Raw genomic sequence first — 19963 nt, 5'->3', positions numbered from 1 at the left:
CCGTCGCATTCACCATTTCCGGTCACCGTTGTATTCATCATCCAACATCACCATATCCGGCCACCGTCGTATTCACCATCCAACATCACCATATCCGACCATCGTCGCCTTCACCATCCAACATCACATTTCAGTGTCTTCGTGCAAGCCTCCATTTCCAGCCATCCACCGTCATCGTCTTTGTTCAGATTCACTCATTTCATTTGCGTAATCGTCTTGTTCAAATCCACTCGTTTTCACCCCTTGTCTCCTACTGATTTTCCGGCAACCCACCGTAATTCACTTAAGATCTGCATCAACTCCGTCGTCTTCTCCGGTTTCCGGCAAGTGGTGGTGGTGGTGGTGAATCAATGATGGAATGAGGTGGATTCAAACTTTTTTCAAATCTCACGAAGGAGATAAAAGCATGGTGAAACATCACGGAGGAGATGGTTTTTAAGGAAAATGTTTTGGCATCAAAGCTCACGAGTCAGACGGATTTGGCTTGAAATCTCATGGTTGGGGTCAAACATATAACACGTGGCATAATATTAGTGCCTAATGAAAACTCACGGCACGAACCCAAATGTCACGGCTCGATGAGTTTTCAATGGATCATTATTAGAAAGTTTTAGAAATTTGGATTAAATTGGAATTTCTCTCCTCATTTCGCCTATTTTAGGAATTTACCCTTAATTTATACAATAAAAGATAGTTTTTTTTAATTTGTTTTGACAGCCAATAAATAGGGAATTGCCTAGGTACTTCGTACGGGATGACCTAATGGCAAAAGGTCATTGCCAGCTAGCCTAACCCAGTCGTATGAAGCCCTTACGCTCTGTTCCCGAGTTCAACTTAAAGAAGGAAAGAAAAGGAAAGGGATGGTAAGAAAGGAAGAGTTGTGTTCCCGAGTTTCATTTAAGGAATGGAAGAATAAAAAGTGTGTTCCTAAGTTTTATTTAAAGGGAGAAAGGAAAGGAAAGGAAAGGAAAAGAAAGTGGAGGCTTTTGTTGTGTAAAATCTTTCTTTTCATTTGGAAGGAATTGGTTGGAAGGAAATGAAAGGAAAATGAAAAGAAAGGAAAGTAATGGAAATGTTTTCCTTACCTTTTCTTTCTTTCGTTAAGTAAGCTCGGGAACACAACGTTAAGCGCCTCTAAGTTATCTCCAGTTCCAAGGAAAACCCACCCACCTGAAAGTTCAATGGTGGTAAAACACGAACGCCCTCATAATCGAACTGTAGATCACAACGATCATAGTCTTCCTTAATTAAAACACCCATATCTCCCCCAAAATGTTACCAGTGAGAATTAAACATAAGTCTCCATGAATTCTATTACATTGGAAAGGACCTGTATTTCTTTTGAAAGGAGGAGAGAAAATTAACGTGAAGAACTTTTTTAGCTTAATCAAACTTATTGTAAGACTTGGCACAATTATAATGGTAATGCTCAGACTTTTAGGAAAGGTTTTGACACGTATGTTGAATGTTGATGCTCCAAGACTTAAAAAAAAAGTCTACAACTTTCATCAATGTATGACTCTTGTGGAAGTCCTTATAGAATGTTAGAAGTAGTAATTGAGAGTTCTATAGGCATGATCGCAATTGTTGGTTAATATTTTTTTTAATAAACCGTGATGGCAATTCGAATTCAGTAGCATACATCTTCATAGCGCATGTGTGTTCATACTCTATATCTCAGATTAGATTTCAACGTCCATCGTTAATTTGATGCTCGAGGAAGTTACCAACTAGTTCCAGGAGAGAACCATCAACTCGTAAAACCACCTAACTTACATATGCCTAAGAACCCAATAACATCTCTGTTAATAGTAGCAAGCATTTTGTACTTGAATGGGATTTGAATTCGTGACTATAGAATCACAGAGTCTTATTCACCCTAATTGGTGTTAGCGGACCAAATGCCACCAACAATTGTTGGTTAACATAGATGTTGGTGTTGATGATTAAATAGATCATATGTAGTTGTCGATTTGTGTAGGAGATTAGCACACAAAATAGAGGTGAACTTATTTGATTAATCAAACCAAAAGTTAAAGATGCCAATTATTAGATTTTTAAACCGAATGCTTCGGTTAAAACCCATTTTGTTAGTTACATGGTCGTGTCTTCATGATGTATTGCCTCGCTATACATGCCAAATGTTGATCACGGTCGTGTCTTCATAAAGTTTTGTGTGCCCAAGTGTGCCAACTGATAAGCACGACCGTCACTTCTTGAATTCTTAGTAGCCCGAGTGTTCCTACTGGTAAGCACGACCATGTGATTCAAGCCCAAGGTAATTTTTAGGTTTAGACTTTAGACTAAAGATTTTTAGGGCCCATCCATAAATAACTTACCTCTCACTTTTTTGTTTTAACCTAGCCACCTTCAACCAATTTACCATTGAATTGAACTCCTTTAAATATTGCCTTCGAACAACTTTTGGATTTTTTTATTAAGGATTAACTTTTGAATTATATCTTCATTACGAACTCATGTACTTTCGAATTATTTTTAGTTTGAAGTTGTATTTTTATGAAATTATAGGGTTAACTAGTCAACGACTCAACGTGTTCAACCATCCATTACCATTCCTAAACTCAATAGTTTCAACTGGTTATAGAATGCAACCCTGTATAATTGGTTGTACCATTGTGAGAAGTAAATATGCATACCCCAGACTGATGAAACTACACTAAATGTGTGGGGACTTCCATATATGGAAACCATAGACATACGACCCCTACCCCAACTCTATGTATTGTACGTTCACGTTTCCATCAACCGATTATAATCATTGATGGACCCGTGCTTGTGACACTTTTGTCCTCATGGTAACCGTTATTTTTCTTTTTTCTACGCATTTTTCATTTCAAGATATTGTGTGTATCCTTTCTAGTATAATTAAAGTTTGATTAAATTTTTCTAGTTATACATGGGTTTTAATGTTCATTCACTCATTAGTAACATGTTTGGTCCTGATCATCAGTTAACATAAAAATCTTTTTCTTGCTAAACAAGGGCTCAACTGTATCGGTCGGCTAATCACAGTCAAGATGAAATGAGTGCCGTCGACTAGGTTAGGACCCATTGTGTAGAACCAAAAAGGGTGAATCAATTCCTTTTTACGTTGTGTAACTAACGCTAATTGTTCCTACAAAATTCCAAAAATCTCGCTTCCATTCCTAAGTATGAGAAGTATGGCTGTTATTTGTGATATGTTTATCGAAATCATCCTACCCTAAAGTACTTTGATATATCCACTGGTTTCCAATAAAGCCGTTTATCAAACCCGATCAAAATTTTGAAAGGACGTTAAAGAAATGTACATGCTCCACCGAAGACACCAAGTTTCTAATGATTCTAATTTGAAGCGAATGCTGATACCAATGACAACTTTTATGAAGTTTCGTGGTAATCACCAACAACTTCTCTCTAGTAAGGTGGGAAGAGGTCAAAACTCAAATGGGAAAACTTAACATGTTTCCTAAGAGAAGTGAAAGATGACTTGTTTCATTCAAAGGCGATGCCTACTATCTAACTTGATCTTACTCTTTTCTTGTATGTGTAATGGGTTTTGAAAAACTTTCCTTCTGACGATTCAAGTCACACGACTATATTGGGCATTCCCATAGCCAGGTCCGTTTAGAATAGCCATGTTTAGTTTCACACTTAATTTGGTTTATCGACTCCGAACCCTCCAAGTTATTTACCTTTCCTAACATTTCATAGTATTAGTTGGTGTATATTTCAGATAATGATACAAAGTGGGTTGATCTTGTAAAGGAGTGGAGCCTGGAATAAATAAGATAGATTTTCAAATAGTTTGTTATATTGTAGATAAAACTATACTCTCTTTTAAGTATTGGGTTTGGTCACAATGTATATCCATCAATATTCTAACTTAACATCATAAATCTTCTTCAAAATTTTCTACTACTATGTAATATTTTAACTTTTAATGGTTTTTGGGAAATATTAATTTAATTTATTTTTTTGGAAATATTTATAAGACTTGATTAAAGTAATTTATAGAAAGCTGATGTCACACCTATTGACTTTATAAATCATATACATGTCATAATTCATCAAGGATCCAAACTATATACTAATACACCGTATAGCGAGAGGCCGAGACACGGAATTATCAATACCATAGTTATTTTAAGAAAAAGAAAGTAAAGAATATTAGGTAAATTCAGGTTATAAACATTTAATTATTAGGAGTTGGCAGGTAGGGTACGTGACCCAAAAATGTTTTTATGATCAGATTAAACTAAAGATTGTAAAGAGAGAAGCAATTTCAGGACCACAAACGCATTGGGAAAAACAATAACAATTGAGGGCAAAAATAAAACATTGGAAAATGTTTCCATTATATCAAATTATAAAAATAAAATAATTAAAAATACCACCTCAAGTAGAGTTAGGTCTATAAAACAAATATTATCTTCAGACATGTCACGTACTGAATAATACGAGTAAAATTTCTGATTATGAGTATTAAACCATCACCAATGCAAAATAAAGTCATTACACTTGTGTTTGCTACATCATCTAACAATTCATTCTGTTTCATTTATCTTTTTCTTCATTTAATACATACTGCAAACATCATTATCTCTCTATAAATACATGTACTTTATGAAGGATTTTTCTTTCTTTCTATCTTCTCTCACCTTCATCTCATTTTCTTTTCTTGGAAAACTCTCACAAACATTTGCCACATCATCCAGTTAGAGATTGATAGATGGTATATCCATTGTAGAGAGAAATGGATGATGGTATATCCATTTTAGTGCTAACATAAATATATTATTTAATTTTATATAAATATATTGTATTAGTTATTAATATTAAGCCATTATAAATAACGATTTTTCACATTGATTTAGATAAAATAATTAAATTCAAATTTCAAAGAAAAAAATTTTCACTTTATGTTTATTTTACAATAAAGATTAATAAAACTAAAGCTAATCATTATATATGGTTGATTTGTTTTTTAGACAGACTGTTTTAACGCATGGTAAGTTATGTTTTGTTATCTAACGTTGAAAGTAAAAACAAAATTAAACTACTAAATTTGATATAGAGGTTTAAATTACAAATATTATATAAAAAAAATATTAAAAGATTTATGAATTTTTTAACAACTTTTTATTTTCATATTGTGTAATGTGTAATTTATTCTACCATATATTATGTCCATATATCTTTTAAACATATTTTTGATATTTGACAATGTGTTATTATTTAAATAAATTTATTTATTATAACCCGTGTTCTACACGGGTTTTAATGTCATATGTTATTACACATGAGTGATTCTTACAAAAATTTTTTCACCTCTCTCTCATATTAAATATATATTTCTTTTTCTTAATAATAGTTTCATATTTTATTTGTTTTTATATTTGATCTGTTATTTTCTCTTTTAATAATTGTTTCCTGGTTTAAAGAATTTAAAACCAACATAAATATATTGTTTAGTCTTATATAATTATACTGTATTAGTTATTAATATTAAGCTTTTATAAGTAATGAATTTTCACGTTAATTTACATAAAAATAATTAATTTCAAATTTCAAATGAAGAAATTTTCACTTAATGTTTGCTTTGTAATGAAAATTAATAAAACTAAGGCCAATCGCTTTAGATGGTTTGTTTGTTTGTTTTGAGACAACATGTTTTAACACATGCTCAGTTATGTGTTCCATTATTCAGAGTTGAAACTAAAAACAAATTGAAACTACTAATTTTAATATGAATTATAAAATTACAAATTTTAACAAATTGTAATCATTACCTTTCTTATTACAATTAAAGTTATATAATATTAATATTAATTGCAAATATTGTATACAAAGAAATATTTAGAGATTTATGAATTTTTAACTTTTTATTGCATACTGTGTATTGTATAATTTATTCTATCATATATTGTATTTTTATATTTCGCATTGTGTTATTTTTAAATAAATTTATTTATTTTAACCCGTGTTCTATAAGAGTACCTGATCTAGTTTATTATAAACGCATGAAGGGTGATATAAAAAAAATACAATTTATAAAATAATAAAAATAGAAGGATTTTTTTATTGGATGATTTTTTCCAATGGTCAAATCTCTCTCTCTCTCCCCATTCCTCCCCCTCAAAATTTATTCGGTTTCATTAACCTGATTTCTCATGAAGACTAGCCATGAAGAATTAATATGGGTGTCTGCCCGAATCGGGCTCTTACTACCTGAATGGTGTCACTAAGAGCATTCCAACTCATTCCTTACCCTATATCCATATATGTCATATAATTACACTAAAAATCACTGTTTTTTTCCTCCTATTTAATTAAATAATACCTTTTATACATTTATCATTATCTTTTCTCTTTCCTTCACTCACAATCATTTTTAGAAAATATTAAAAAAATTATACGGTATGAATAGTGAATCCCCAAATTTAACTTTCCCCTATAACTTTTTCTTTTTCTTCTACTCACAACCACTTATAACCATACCATGTAATTATAAATTCCCCTCACATATTTTAAGGGAATGGGCTGAGAATGCTCTAACACCCTAACAAGTATATATAATAGAAACTCGATTTTAAATTATCACATTGTAACTGGATTTATTAAACAAGAACAGCTGATAAATATGGAAGATGCTTTTTGAATTGTAAATGTAGAATATAAAATTAATATTCAATTTTCCATCAAGTTTAGAAACGTTTAAACCATTTTTTTTTAAGTTTTGAGGTAATTTTAATAAAAGATTATTTAAGAAACATTGGGTTTATATGAATAAACACATTGTAAATTCTTATAATTTGACTCCAAACTATATGTCGATAACTCATTAAGTTATAAAAAAACGCAATATTATTATAACCACTTTAGGTAGCTAGTATTTGTTATTGTATTAATATATTAAGCTGTTCATGATCCTAGTGAAGGACCATTCGGTCTAGAACTCAAAAATACACGTAGATGAGAGAGGCTACTGAGCTAGAGAAAGAACAAAAGAAAAAAAAATGAATGAATGAAGAGCGATTGCATCAATTGTAGATCAGGACACATTGCTCATAGACATGGAGAAATACTGTGGTCCCTTTTATATGTACTTATTGTGGGGAAAAAAAATACATTCTTGGTTAATTTAATATTCAACCATCATATTGCTACGTTTATTTTCTTGTTTCATATTTTGGGCTTCACTCTTCTTGGTCATGGGCCTCTCAAGCTCGGCTTCCAACCCATTCTCTTATCCTAAGTCCTAACTACATTGTGGAGAACCGGAGATAATTCTATATAGAGCTGGCAATTCGTGTCTTAAAAGGTTTTATAGGCTAGAAACAACGTGCTTAACATAAGTATTAAACATGAATATTACTTGCTTAACTATTTTATAAGTTATGACTATAAACAATTTTAAGTTTCATATCCCAATAATGAAAAATAAACAGTTTTAAGTTTCATGCACCAATAATGGAAAATGATGGTGTCTAATATAACTTACTAATTTCAATTATTTAAGAAGAAAAAATTACGTACCGTACTTTTTTATTAGCAGGCCTTATTATGTTTTAAGCAGGTACCCAATTATCAGCTCTAATTCTATCTCTTTTCCATGCCTACCCATTGATTATTTAAGCTAGCAAAACAGGGATAATTGGAAAAGAAGATTAACCATGTAGTCTATAATCTTCCTTACCATTCTAGGGTTAATATTAGTATTTTTATCGTTTTGGTTTGAATGTTCTTGTACGAATCACTGTGTTCTTAATTCTGTGTTTATATTTTTTTTCCAGTCATACCCGTACTATTCAATTCTTGACACTTATGTTATATGGTCGTTAATCGTTATTATATATATTTGAGGTAGCTTATCTCATGTTGAAATTTATATGAGCATAATCCGCAATTATATAAGCCAATTCGAGCTAGTTACTTTCAAACAAGTTTTGAGTTACGCGATGTTTGAACAATCTTACGTATAAATATATATTTAATGGAGTATGTCTACCATAAAATGAAATAACTCTTTCCTTATATTTCTTCTATCACACTTGGAACATAATTGGTGAAGACGTCAAGTATCAATAAAAAATATAATAGAAGAAGAAGAAGAAGAAGAAGAAGAATTATTTAATTAAAAGTTAACTGCTATAATTGCCTCTGCACATGCCCTTGCAACAAATGTGTGGATTTTAGACAAGGGTATAGTGGTCCCCTTAAAGAACGGATGATGAATTCATTGTATCGCTATCACTAAATACCACCACCTAGGGCTAGCGATACCATTATCACAATCACACCACCACCATCGACACATAAGGGTGAGAAAACGAGTCTTATCCGTGGTACACGACTCAGATCCGGTTAATGGTATTTTCAAGACCTGGAAATCGACCCTATTATAAATAACCGGGTCCAGTCAGTTCAGCAGTGGGATCTTTCATTCAGATTTTTTCCACCAATAACGTTTTATAAAACTTTTTAACTTTTGAATATGGAGTATCCTACTTTCACACAATTCATAGGGTGGGCCTTACTCGATTTATGCGCACACCTGTCGGAGCAAACATGTCTTACCCGATCCAGTCCCGGTTAATGATATTCTAAGGATCCAAGAACCGCCTATTATAATATAATCAGGTCTGGCCTGTACAGGTTTTGAAGGTCTCACGGGTCTTGCTTCGTTTATGCTCATCCCTATAACACCTTTTATAAAGGAATTAACCCAACAAGATACCATTTGAAGTTGCATGATATAAACCAACAGGCTTGTATCTTAGAGTATCAAATTGTCTACTAAATATGTTTCTTCTAGGATTTTAGTATCATTATGAATATAAAATAGGTTTAAGAGATAGTTGGTATGGGACTCAATCATGCTAAAAAAGACTCACATAATAATAATACTTAACCGCCATAATTTATTTTCTGTTTTTTCCTTTTGTAAACGGAAAATTTTATCAACACACAAAATCTAGCAAGAAGCTAGAAAACATCCAAAATGGATAATTAAAAAATTGAATATACATCATGAATTCCGATCGGTAGGATGAGTTATTGCTAAATTCATAAGAAGGTGTTCCAACTCTCTCTTCAGGCAGGTCCGGCTCTAAGAATGCAAAAAAAATTTTGGAACGAAGACGAAAATTTTTCTGGGTCTTAAATAAAAGGAGTATTTTGTTAGGTTAAAACAATTTAAATTTGATATGAGTTTAATTGGTTATAAATTAGGTTGTGTGAAAAAAACTTTTGTATAAAAATAAGATTAAACATGTCTCAAATGAGACTAGAACCCATAACCTTTTAGTTAGAAGTAATACCTCATTACCACTAGACCAAGCTAATGTTTATGCAAATGAGTTTAAAAACTAAAAATATATATTATTTTAATAAAAATACATATAAATTAAAAAAAAATTCGGACCTAGCAGGGTGTCGGGCCTATGGCCGTCGACCACCCAGCCCCCCTATGGGCCGGCCCTATCTTCAGGGGGTGTTTGGGATTGCTTATTTTCACTAACTTATATACCTTATTAACTTTTTGAAAGGAATAAGGTGTTTGAGATTGCTTTTAATATGAGAGGAAAAAGTTAATAAGTTACACTTTTGTAACTTATTAACTTAATGAAAAGTTATAAGGAGGTAAAATAAGGAATCCCAAACATCCCCTCAATTGCTTTTTTTTTTTCATGTCTAGCGTTTTGTTGTTAAGTACCTTGCCACTAGAGTAAGGTATTTAAATAACTTGAGCCTGCTCGAAAAAAAGTAGCTTAAATCGTCTCGCATAAAAGTTAGCTTAGCTGGGATCTTTTACAAGTCAAGTTAGCTTGACTTGGCTAGACTCGAATTAATTTATCTAACACACATATATCTATATATATTTGTTGGTTTGTGAGCGAAATGCTTTTCGAAAATCTACAACTTAGTAAAAATAACAAGTATATATTTTAATTTATGTACAAATTTTATGCCATCAAAGCACAAGTGTACATAACTAAAGTTTTTATTTTTTTTAGTAATTGATATATGTGTTGTTAAAACCTGGTTCCTATTTATTGGGGAGAATGAGAACATTATTAACATCCATATGTCATTTTCAATAAAGTCGCATGCAATAAAAAATGCAAGCATGACTAAGGAAGATATTTGTATCTTCTTCATTCTGTTAGTTCCGAGTTAGAATCCCTAACTCCCCAGCAAGTTGGCAACCCATTGTGATTCAATAAGTAAGTGCATATCTCGAATTTTTTTATTTACTTTTCTTTTTTTTCCTAAAGAGTTAAGATTCTAATAGAAATTTGAATCGAATGATATGGAAATCACACTTGAAAACGATAAACAATTAGCCACAGCAGCAGGTGCCATAACAAAACTGATTACCCAATACTAATTACCTAAAGCTCGAAGCTCGATATAAAAAAAAACTCGCTTGAAATAGTGTTTACTAAGCGAGCCAGCTGGACACAGGTCATTTATAAACCAAGCCGAGCTCCGTTTAGCTAGTTCACATACTTACAAACCATACTAAACGGGCCCTTACATTTTGCCGCCAAATTGGAGCCATTGGCACATCTTTATCCACTCACAGACTCCGGCCATGGAATTCGAAACAACCGAACCACCACCACCACCACACCCTATGGACACAGACACAGTGCATCCTCCACGACCACAAGAACCACCGAGGATCCACCGTCTTGACGATTCCGTCGTCAACCGAATTGCCGCCGGTGAGGTGATCCAACGGCCGGTATCCGCCGTCAAGGAGCTAATCGAAAACAGCCTCGATGCCGGTTCTACATCGATTAACGTGTCTGTTAAAGATGGAGGACTCAAACTCATCCAAGTCTCCGAAGATGGCCATGGAATTCGCGTAAAACCCTAACCCTAATTCATGTTCATATGTAATTTTCACAAATTGAACAATTATAAGTTGTGGAAATTGTTGATTTGCATGTGTAAATTAGTTCAGTTTTTGTGAGTTGAAAGATTCAGAACCCTACCATTGCATTTTATTTCGAAATTCGGAAAGTGGGCAGGGGTGCAAACAAGCGACTCGAGATCGGCTCGTGAAAAAGCTCGATCCAGCCGAGCTTAAATGAGCCCAAGCTCGAGCCTAAAACTTAGCTCGTTTAATAAACGAGCCAGAGCCAGAACTTCACTAAACGAGCTCGAGCCGGCTTGCTAGCCTGTCATTAACGTAACTTTTATTATATATATTTATAGCTTAATAATTATCAATTAATCTATGTAGTATTATGAAAAAATAAATAAATTAATATACATCATGCTATATATAAAATTATAATTGAAAAAAAAATATATATATTAAAATAAATATAAATATATTAAAAAATAATTAAGAAATAGTAAACAACCCGAGCTCGAGCTTCAAAAAGTACTCACGAGCCAAGCTCGACCTTTAGAAATGGAGAGCAAATAGAGCCGAGCACGAGCTCGAGCTCTATGTAAGTTAAGCTCGGCTCGTTTGCATCCCCAATCTTGGTTTTTTTTTATAAAATTATTCTAGAGGTGAATTATCCCTAACATTGCATTTTATTTAGAAATTTGGAAATTGGGATTTTTTTTCTAATTTTTTTTGTATGTAGAGGTGAATTTTCTTAACATTGCATTTTATTTTGAAATTCTGAATTTTTTATTTTTATTTATATTTTTTATTTTAAATGTAGAGGTGATTTTTTGCTACAGTATGAGGATTTACCGATACTATGTGAGAGGCATACGACATCAAAGCTGTCTGCATTTGAAGATTTGCAGTCAATTAAGTCTATGGGGTTTAGAGGAGAAGCCCTAGCAAGTATGACTTATGTTGCTCATGTTACTGTAACTACAATCACCAATGGTCAGTTGCATGGTTATAGGTATGCTGGTTGTATTACTACGTATTGATTATCGATTGTGATTGATTTTGATTTTAGTTTTGGATTTTGTGTGTCAGGGTTTCTTATAGAGATGGTGTGATGGAGCATGAACCTAGGGCTTGTGCGGCTGTTAAGGGAACTCAAATAATGGTGTGATTTTATTCCTTTGTATACACTCGCGTGTTAAACAGTCTTTACATATTGGTTGTGCGTTCTAAGTGTGTGTACACGCATGAATGTGTGTGGACTGTAGAATTATTGGCATGATATTAACAAGATTCTGAAAATGTCTTACCATTATTAGGATGTACGCTAATGTCTAATTAGCAAGATTCTGAAATGTAAAAATGTAAAAAGATTCTCTTTTGATTGATGCCACCCGTGTTTCTACCAGATTGAGAATTTATTCTATAACATGATTGCTCGAAGGAAATCTCTTCAGAGCTCTGCTGATGATTATCCAAAAATTGTTGATCTGTTAAGTCGGTTTGCGATTATCACAAAAATGTGAGCTTCTCCTGCAAAAAGGTGAGTAATTTAAGGAGCTGTTGTTGCCTTTCAAACTAAAGTTATTATTTATATCTCCTCGTATTGTATCATTGTTTTAATATGTTCTACATGTCTACTGTTCCATCTGTTTAGCATGGTGCATCTAAAGCTGATGTTCACTCAATTTCCATGTCATCAAGGCTTGATGCAATCAGATCTGTTTATGGGGTCTCGGTCGCTCGCAATCTGATAAAAATCGAAGCTTCAGATTCTAATTCTTCTAGTTCAGTTTTTGAAATGAGTGGTTATATATCCGACTCAAATTACTCTGCAAAGAAGACTACCATGGTTCTCTTTATCAATGGTATGTATTCAATATTACATGTTTATTAAACTTTGACCTCTGCTAGTTTATTGACTTTCATGCATAATTTTCTTTTTTTGCAGAAAGATTAGTTGAGTGTACTGCTCTGAAGAGGGCAATTGAAATTGTGTATGGTGTAACCCTGCCCAAAGCATCAAAGCCTTTCATATATATGTCAATTACTTTACCTCCTGAGCATGTTTATGTTAATGTGCATCCCACAAAGAGAGAGGTAATGATGCTTCTTTCATGATTTCTATGTTTTTCATTTTGTTTTATCATCGCTAGACTAATGTATCATATTTATGCAATTATGCAGGTTAGCCTTTTGAACCAGGAGGTCATTATTGAGAAAATACAATCAACAATTGAATTGAAGCTAAGGAACTTCAATGACACAAGCACGTATCAAGAACAAGTAGTGAGTACTCTTTTCTTTTTCGTTTGTGAATAACTGAATACACATCAATTCATTAATAGAAGGTTATGTCTCTAAATTCCAATATATCAAGTTACATAATACGATACTGATGGTATCCTTTTTTTTATGTGCCTAACAGGCAGTGGATACCTCTCCAGCCAATAAAGTAGCCGCTAACAAAGCTTCTCCTATAAGTACATCAACTTCTGGTATACATATTGACACCCTTTTCTTTTACCGTACATGGATCTCATAATGATCTGACTTTTTTTTATGCTTTTAATCAAAGGGTCCCAAAAAGTATATCCACATAAGATGGTACGTACGGATTTACAGGATCCTTCTGGAAGGTTGCATGCCTACGTGCAAGTAAAGCCTTCTAGGCAACTTGAAAGAAACTGTGGTTTGAATTCATTGAGGTTATACTAATAATTGATGTTACGAACTATATAAAACATATTTCTTTATAGAACAAACAACCATGGGCTAAAATATTGTCATTTGACTACAGGTCTTCAATCAAGCAAAGGAGAAATCCAAAGGAAACTGCTGATCTTACAAGTGTTCAGGAGCTTATTAATGAAGTTGAACATGGTTGCCATTCTGGTATGCAGACTAAATATTTTTGAAAATGCATGATTTTGTGCTAGTAAAGCCAGTTTTTTCCTAATTTTTTGTAGGTCTTTTGGACATTGTAAGGAATTGCACATATGTTGGAATGGCTGATGATGTTTTTGCTCTCCTTCAGCATAATACTCATCTGTATCTTGCTAATGTTGTAAATTTAAGGTAATATACTCGTTGTATCTTTATAGTTAAGTGTAAACTCTTCTAAATTCTTGAAGTTTAGTTATTACTTTCTTTTTGTTGTTGATTATTGTTATTTTGTAGCAAAGAACTTATGTATCAACTGGTATTACAAAGATTTGGTTACTTTAATGCAATACAATTAAGTGATCCTGCTCCATTGCAAGAACTACTCATGCTGGCACTGAAGGAGGAAGATCCGGAATCAGAAGGCACTGAAAATGATGAATTAAAAGGAAAGATTGCTGAAGTAAGATTATTTTTCTGTTGCTTCACTTCATTTAGTAATTAAAAGGAAAGATTGCTCATGTCTAACTAGAGTTTAAGCTCTTTTGATCATCTTACACACAAATGAACGTGAAGTTACTTACAGAAAAGGCTGAACTGCTTGATGAATATTTTGGCATCCATGTGGACCCACAAGGCAATTTGTCAAGACTTCCTGTCATACTTGACCAGCACACACCTGACATGGACCGTGTTCCCGAATTTGTTTTATGTTTGGGAAATGATGTAAGTTAACCTAAACACACATATATAGTTGGACATGTTGAGAATTGTGAGAACCACTTTAACCCTCGTACTATATCATATTAAATTATAAATTGACTAGAATGCATGTAGATTTCAATATTTTTAAGATTTATTTCTAAACATATGGTATTGATATTGTTGTCTGAATGCACATATATGCATATACACTATATACATATATACAATATGCACATGTATATGCATATGTTCACATTTTTATAAAAGACTGGAGAGAGAGAGAGAGAGAGAGAGAGAGAGAGAGAGAGAGAGAGAGAGGAGATAATTCTATATGCACACGTGCACATTTTTACACATTATAAAAAAAAGACTGGAGAGAGAGGAGATAGTAAATAGTCTTTTATGTTGATCTTATTCTTTGGTCCAGTGAGAATTGCGAGCTGTTAACATAACTGGTGGTTTTATTTTCTTGTTTAGGTGGTATGGAATGATGAGAAAGTTTGCTTTCAAACAATAGCTGCTGCTCTTGGTAACTTTTATGCTATGCATCCACCTCTACTGCCAAATCCAACAGGTGACAACTCAGACTTTTATAAGAGAGGTGCTGAAGGTATGGATACTGTCCGTTAATCACTAAATTCATCCCTCAGATACTAAAATTACACTTGCATATTTGGATAATACAAATTGTATTAAACCCAATTATTTGGATCGTTACTCTGTTGAACAAAATTGTAGGAGTTGATGACGAGTTAATATCAGAAGCTGAGAACGTGTGGGCCCAGCGTGAATGGTCAATACAACATGTTTTATTTCCTTCCATGCGACTTTTCTTTAAGCCCCCGACTTCAATGGCTGCAAATGGAACATTTGTGCAGGTATGATTTTCCCACGGGTGTGAATTTATGACGTGACATGAATCTAACATGAAATTCGCGGGTTTGGGTTTAGGCTAAGTGGGTTCTGGTCGACATGGCTAGCTCGCGGGTTGACCTGTTTACTTTTGTATTTATAAAAAAAAACTGTTTATGTGAACTTACTGAGTATTATTTTACAAAGTTCAAGTTAAAGCAGAAAAGGCATCATGTTTTATAGTTTAAAGCTTTTAATGTAAATGTTTTATACACATTTGACTTTTTTTTATTGTAAACATGTACTTTTACAAAACTAAAATGTCATCATCATCATCATCGTACTCAGTATATCCCACCAATAGCAAAGCTATAGTAGGGTCTGAGGAGGGTAAGATGTAGACAGCCTTACCTCTACCCCATAAGGATAGAGAGGCTGCTTCCGGTGAGACCCCCGGCTCGATAGTAGTTTTGCATCAAGCCTTGGACATAAGGCACATAGCACTCAATCATCGGGACACCGGCTGATCGGTGCATGTACCCTTGTCTTTCGGCTATCAACGCCACTACATGATGCCTGATTAACCGTCCGTCACTTTTAACGTTATTTTCACGAGATTAGTAAAATAACGTCAAAATTAGTGCAATTTCACTTTTGCCCACCCGAGGGTTCACACATATATACATCATATGTGCGCACCGCAAGCAGGGCTATACAAAACTAAAATGTAAAAGGAATAAAATAAAATAAAAAGTTTGGGTTAAATGGGTCGTCTTGTCAACCCTTGAAAACTCATTTTATGTTTGGGTTAAACAGGTGGTGTTTTCTGGTTCATTCACGAACACGACCCATTTGACACCCCTAAATTAGATTGAGCCAATATCAACTTACTATTATTATTATTATTATTATTTTATTTTATTTTTCTAATATTTTAGTTATAAAATGATTTATTCATATGCTGAGAACATCGTTGATGCTGGATATGTAGGTGGCGTCTTTGGAGAAGCTATATCGGGTTTTTGAAAGGTGCTAAGAACACCCACCTTTGTTTTTCAAGTAGATAGCTTAGGGTGGTTATTGATCTGCCGTATAATTTCCGACACTTTATACGTCTCATGTTCGTGCCTGTTGTGTAGATGGTGGTAATTTCTAACTCATGCTCTTTGATTTTGGCATGCCTTCGTCTACATGTTACATGACATGCATTTTGTGATGATTTCAGTACATTCCACATCCATATATTTTTGGTTTGGTTTGGTTTGGTTTGGTTTGGTTTGGTTTTAGTTTATGTTAATATTTTATAACTAGTTTTAACACTTTTAGTAAAGTACTTAGTTTTACTAGATCTATGTTTGGCATACGGCTTTTAATAGTTCGCTTGGTAAATCGCTTAAGAGAAAAGTAAGATTGTTTAGAATGGAAGTGTGGCGGTTGCAACTCATGAGCTTTAACAGGACTATGCTAGTGTTTCCGAACCATAATGGACATGACAGTGATAGCATGAACCTGGTTAAGTAGAGTGATCTACTTTAAACTACAACTAGTTCAAAATCAACAAGTCCACTTAACACTTTGGACACTACGTTTTTGATTTTGTAGTGAAAGGTTTAAAGTTGATACAGTACCTATCCTCTTAAAGTTACAACCATCAAGGTTTTATTGAGATTTTCATGTTTTCCAATCGATTTCCATTCATGTGGGGGTTATTGGAAAAACCATTCAAAATATGATTTTCGCTAACTTTAGCTACAAATAATAACTATATTTATGTATTAGTTGTATAATTAATAATTTATGGTTTTATGCTCTCCATGATGAGAGCTTCATAATGAGCTAAATTGAATAAAAATGGTTAAATGAAGTTAATATGAATTGAGATATTGATGAAGTTAAATGAAGTTAATTAGTTAAATATGAATTGATGATCATATTGGAGGGATTGATATGAAACTTGAAGAAAATGGATTAAACTTATCTTACATAGATGTGCGGCCAAACGTTAGTGATTTATAAGTAAGATCATGCCCGGCTTCGAGAAAGCAAAAAAAAATTTTGGGCCGAAGGCGAATTTTTTTTAGGCCTTAAGTAAAAAGGGTATTTTGTGAGTTTAAACAATTTTAATTTTGATATAGGCTTATTCGGTTATAATTTAGGCTGTGCAAAAAACTTTTGTATAAAAGTAAGATTGTAACATGTCTCAAATGAGACTAGAACTCATGAGTAATACCCATTTACCATTAGACCAAACTCGTGATTATGTAATTGAGTTTAAACACTAAATATACATATTGTTTTATTAAAAATGTATATAATTTTAAAAAAAATTCGGGCCTAGTGGGGTGTCGGGCCTGTGGCCCTCGACTGCCATACCTTAAGGCCGGCCCTGAGTAGGATCATATCAATCATATCTTGGAATTTACTAATATACTCGACGGAAAAGGTGGGGACCCAAGATATGCAGAGTACCCTTACACACATGCACACATTGTGACGACGATCATAGATGAAGAACTCAATATGGCTTTTTGTGGCATGCTTTACACAAACGCATAATAGAGAGCCGTCTTTGTATTTTTGAAGCTTGGTTCAATGTTCATATGTAGCAAGCTGGTGTTCATAACTCATTTCCTTTTAATGGCTTAGTTCCTTCTTATAGTAAAAAAGAGGGCCTTCTCAGCAGAAGGAGAAGGACCTGCAACAACAGAGACTACAGAGACTACTGACCCTATTCTTGTGACTTTTTCTAACTCGGAATGACTTGGAAGTGTGAGATGCGCTAATCGGAAAGAAACTCTCTCTTGACCTGACTTTCCCTATTGGCTTTGCTGATGGTGTAGTTAGTAGTAATGGCTGAACTATTGATGGTGTTCCTATGGATGCTTCGGCTCAGCTCATTTCATATTACTAACTGTTATAAATCCATAGTGATGCAATTAATTTTGTTTATTACAAGATAAACATTAAACTAGTTTTTAGACCCCGCCGCAACTAATCTTTACGGATATGTTGTTAAAGAAATAGTTACGTTTTGACTATAGCATGGGGATGGAAACTTTACCAGCGTGTGTTGCAGCGCATCAATACGTAAACAACAGGTCGACTTATGGCCCATTGTTTCTTGGCCTAAACCTTTATTCACTATGTCTCAGACAATTACAAAGTTTGTAATTCATTAATGAACAAAAGCTGTAAAAACATTCACAGAACCAAACTATTCTGCTTAATTTTTTCTAACTTTACTAAACACTTAAAATTAGGACCTCTTCATCTCTCACAAATATTCATGCCACGTAGATTCTGCCACAACATAGTAATGATATTATTAAAAAAAGAACTGTTATCTTTACCGCTGTTAAAAAAAATTAACTGAAGGTAAAACTGAATTACTATTCTTCCAATCTATCAAAATATATATTAGAGATTGAAGGTAAAACTGAAATTGTAACTTTTTATAATATATTACCCCCTAACATTGTAAAACTAAATATGCTAATTATCACCTCTTATATTATACTTTGGTTTTTATCAACAATCCACAACTTTGTAAAACTTGCTGGCTTTATTGGTTCAAGTAACGGGTTGAAACAGATTACTTTCAGTATATGAAGAAACAACTTGAGTCAACTGGAATAAGCTGAACAAAAACGTATTCTTTAATTAAACACCTGCTTTTTACATATTAAGGTTAATAACTAATAAAACTATACAATATGTGAACATGATTACCTGCGTATTTGTAAACACACTGAAAGCATAAGGGTTGAAACAGATTACTTTTAGTATATGAGCAACAACTTGAGTCATCTGGAATAAGCTGAACAAAAATGTATTCTTTAATTAAACACCTGTTTTTTTACATATTAAGGTTATTAACTAATAAAACTGTACAATATGTGAATATGATTACCTGCGTATTTGTAAACACACTGAAAGCATAAATCTCAGTGTCGGTGGAAAACCTATGGCATTCCGCATCTTCACCAGCAAATCTACAATCACTCGTTGTTGCATGTCGAAGACTATCATTTAAAGTATCTTCATTAGTCCAATCATTGCGTTCCCGTGACCGTAAAAACACTAAATCTTACCAGATAAATATCAAATAATGAATGAATCGGTTTTTAATCCAACCATTATTAATGGAACAATTTTTACGTCAGTAAACCATTTTTTACCAAACCATTTAAAATCATCTTTTGTGTAGCTTCTACACAAAAATATAAACTTGAAAAAAAAAGTGCTATATAAACCATAACAACAGACCATGGAAAAACCTGACAGTGAGACTCCTAAAATAAGTCTAGGTGTTTCAAATAAATAAAACTTAAAATACGTTTCATGGGTTATTAAAGAAGAAAGGCAGGTATGACTCATATGCAATATGACCCGTTTAAGCAAATGGGTCAGTTTTGATTATACATCGTTTTATAGGCAAAACAGTGATAATTTTGACCCATTAACAAAAAAAAACTAAATTAGCCAAATGATACAAATGACACCTACATGAGAAGTCAACAAATTTCCTTAACCTCAAAAGCATCACGCAGGTGCAACCGTCCAGTTGCCATATCGCGCGCTGAGGTGGGGATTCTGTACTTTTAAATTGCAATCCTATTTGGGAAATTATCTCGCAACCTGCTAATTGAGTTA

The 19963-nt window shown here is 33.3% G+C and overlaps 1 pseudogene; it reads left to right on the top strand.

Moving 5' to 3' along the window:
* Positions 1 to 10591: 10591 nt before the first annotated feature.
* On the top strand, positions 10592 to 16346 carry LOC143581736 (DNA mismatch repair protein MLH1-like; annotated as a pseudogene).
* The last annotated feature ends 3617 nt before the right edge of the window (positions 16347 to 19963 follow it).

Source organism: Bidens hawaiensis, unplaced genomic scaffold (genome assembly GCF_021521415.1).
Source record: "Bidens hawaiensis isolate Kalapana, Puna unplaced genomic scaffold, B.hawaiensis_p1.1 tig00031154_1, whole genome shotgun sequence".
NCBI classification, from domain to species: Eukaryota; Viridiplantae; Streptophyta; class Magnoliopsida; order Asterales; family Asteraceae; genus Bidens; species Bidens hawaiensis.
The sequence above is the reverse complement of the archived record's forward strand: the minus strand, read 5'-3'. Positions and strand labels throughout refer to the sequence as shown.